A 3,490-nucleotide genomic window follows, 5' to 3' on the forward strand; every position below is an offset into this window, starting at 1 on the left:
ATGCTCAGGCCTTCTCGGCAGAGAGTGGTCAGGCTCTGTGACTGGCCACAGGGACACTGGACCGATGATGCATTGTTCACCAAGGAACTTTGACACTGTATCCTAGATCAGGCTTCTGAGCCTCTGGAATGCCATCTAAAGCAATGTGCGTTTATTTATTTATTTATTTTAACGGCTGTGAATGATTCTCAGGTAGAAAATACATAAAAAAGGAGAATGCACTGGCTTGAGAAGTGCCAGCCACCAGTCTGTTTTGTGCACAACTCACTCGGGGGGGGGGGGATACCCTCTGAGAGATACTTTCATGGCTTTAAATCGAATGGTGATTCCTCAGCTAGTCACCAAGGTTTCTAGATGGGAAGCTCCTAGGGGGTACGAGAGAGCCTCAGACATCTGTCTGTCTAGAATCGCACTGACATGTGAAATCATCCCCTCAGCTGTTCCAGGGTGAACAACTTTCTGAAGAGCTGGTGGGAATGTGCAAGTCAGTATGAGCTTGGACCACATGAGTCTCTCTGAGGCTTCCAGTAGCTCTCCAGGCCTTTCCCCTTTGATGCAGAGAGCCTGTGCATTGTCTGTGATACAAGCCAAAGTTATAAGGTTATTTATTTCATTGCTGCTGTTTTTAATCCAACCTGTAGGAATACTTGAACGTTTACAATTCACTTCATGCTACATTTTTACCATGTGTCTCCGTGGCTTCGTCTATTTTCACAACTCAACTAGAGGGTTCTTATTTCAGGATGAGGGAGGGCTAGATTCAGTGAAGGAGCATTCTTGGCTTCTTCACTGTAAGCCAGAGACTCCCTGTCAGGGCTTGAACCCTCAGTCTGACTTTTCATTCATTTGGGGGGCATTTTTCCACATCTCCATTTTCTGTGAAAGTTACAGTTTCATCATGTGAGGGACGGCAGGAGGCATACATCAATGAGACTGACTGGCTGGAAAATCTCTTAAAATCCTGTATTCCATGCTTGTTAAAGACATAGCCTTGAGAGGATGGAGGGCAGCTAGAAAGGGGTGTCCTGGTGGTTTTTAAACCATTAGATCAGTTTTTGAAATAAGTATTATAGCTGCCAAGACTCACGCAATCAGGAAACAAGGAACAAAACTATGGAGAAAAGGACACAGTGCAACCTCTCCTAGGGACCCTAAAGGTTAGATGTAAGATTGATGAAAGCAACATTGTTTATTACTAGACTGGGAATCTACCTTGGCTCAGGACAAGCTGCCCTGGGATGCCGTGGCCAGACACATGATGTTAGACCTGCCTTAGCAGTGGGTCACTTGAGTGTCCAGGTGAACGAGTAGGGCCTAATAAACACTCGGGTGAAGGGATCTCTTGTGCTTTATTTTAATCTTCTTGGTGAGGGGAAATTGATAGAAACCAGTCTTATATAAGCCAGATGCTTCTGCTAATTCTGTTGTAGTCTGCTTGAACGCCCTGTCAAACAGGGCGTCCACACGACTTTGAACCTGACCTGCTAACACTGCCAGTGTGATTTTGTGGCTTATTGGAGTTCATGCATGGCAGGCTGAGCGATTACATGGGAAGTACAGTGGGCTCCTACGGCTATCCTTTAGTAAGTCAAAAACTTGCTTAGTTGTCAAAGTCCTTTTTCCTTTTTCATTTTTTTTAATGAAAACAAACCACAAAGTAGTTTTGTCGCACTATTTCTCTTTTTAATAAAGTTTCATATATTCTAAAATGGCAAATTTGCATTGTTTTTTTTTTCCCACTCAGAATTAGCTGTCACTTGAAAGGTGGTCGGAACAGAACTATAGAAGTTGGAGAGGCGGCTCAGCGGTTAAGAGCATGGGCCACTCTTCCAGAGGACCCGGGTTCAGTTCCCAACACCCACCTCGCAACTGTCTGTAACTCCGAAACCCGATGCCCTCGCACAGACAGACATGCAGGCAAAACATCAATGCACATAAAATAAAAGATAAAATTATAAAAGAAGAACAGAACTATATTACATGTTTATCCTCTATAACTATGTCAGTTGTATCCATTAAAGCGAACAAAATCATATATTAGCCAATATGACTCCTCCCATGTGGTCATTTCTGACTCTCAAACTCGCCCTCCTGAGATAATCACCGTTTCTCTCACCATGGAGGAGGTGTCCTTGCTCCTGACAGAGCCAGGGTCTCTCCACTCGGTCCTGACCTTCCCTCTTTTTGCTTTCTCGAAGGCTTTTATTCCCCTATTATCAGTTTTTTCTATCTATATCGTTCTATGAGCTAAGCTGTCAGCCATGTCCACCATTAATAATGGAGAGCTAGAAGCAATCTTCCTTAACTCGTAAGTCAGTGTCTCTCCTTAGCTCAAAGTGGAGAGAACCGCCCACATCCGCCTCTTGTACTCTTTAGGCTACATCAAGGGCTTGAAATCATCCAACTGGTAGGAAGGCCAGCCCTGCACCTCAAACAGGTGGCGTTAAGAAGACCTCTGCAAGCCGGGCGATGGTGGCACACGCCTTTAATCCCAGCACTCGGGAGGCAGAGGCAGGCGGATCTCTGTGAGTTCGAGACCAGCTCTGGTCTACAGAGCTAGTTCCAGGACAGGCTCCAAAGCCACAGAGAAACCCTGTCTCGAAAAAACAAACAAACAAAAAAAGACATCTGCAAGACATTTTTCAGAGGCTTCTCCACTTTCGTCTTACCTCCAGCCCTGAAGGACAACCTTCTAGTCCCCTGGCTCTGCGATGCAACTCCCCAGGCTTCCTTCCTCTGCCATTTCTATTTCTTCTCACTCTTTGGCTAGCTCCTTTCCTGACCTCTAAATGTTGGCCTCCCCTGGACCCATTGTGCTCCTTTGTCTATTAATTAAATGACAACATTACTGTCCTCTGTGTGTGTGTGATGGCGTAGGCTGGATGTGCCGTGACATGCATGCGGTGGTCAGAGGATTGCAGGTCTACGGGTCATTGCAACAGCTCCCTGCACAATGCTATTCTTATGTCTTCCATGTGCTGTCGTCCACAGAGTTGTCTGTTGCTATGCCATTCCAAATCTCATCAGGTCACTCCCTGGTGAGTATACTAACATCTTCCCATCACACTTTTAATTGCTCCAGACTCTTTACCCAGGTCTGTGAGACCCAGCATGGTGGGACCCACGCCCATCTCTCCAGCTTCCTGTGTTCTCTTTTGCTCAGCTTTTTATCAGCGCTGCTCCTAGGATTTCTTGCCTCGGGGCCTTTGCACGTGCTCCTCTCTGTGACTTTTATTTTTATTCTCTTTGCTTCCTCTAGGATCCTATTCCTCTTTCTTAGTTTTTTTTTTTTTTTTTTTTAACTTTAGACACGAGCTCCCCAGACTGCCTTCCCCGGTGTGGTCCCAACTTCTGCTCTGTCCCATCTCTGGTGTTCTGCTTTGTAGCATTAATAGTGAGACATAATTATTTTGTCTGTTAGTGTCAGTTTTGTCTGTATCTTTGGTGGCTATGGAAGGACCCTGGAAGTGAGAACTATTGATCTGTTCTG

The sequence above is a fragment of the Alexandromys fortis genome, unplaced genomic scaffold (genome assembly GCF_014885135.2).
Source record: "Alexandromys fortis isolate MF-2015 unplaced genomic scaffold, M_Fortis_MF-2015_v1.1 scaffold_171, whole genome shotgun sequence".
NCBI lineage: Eukaryota > Metazoa > Chordata > Mammalia > Rodentia > Cricetidae > Alexandromys > Alexandromys fortis.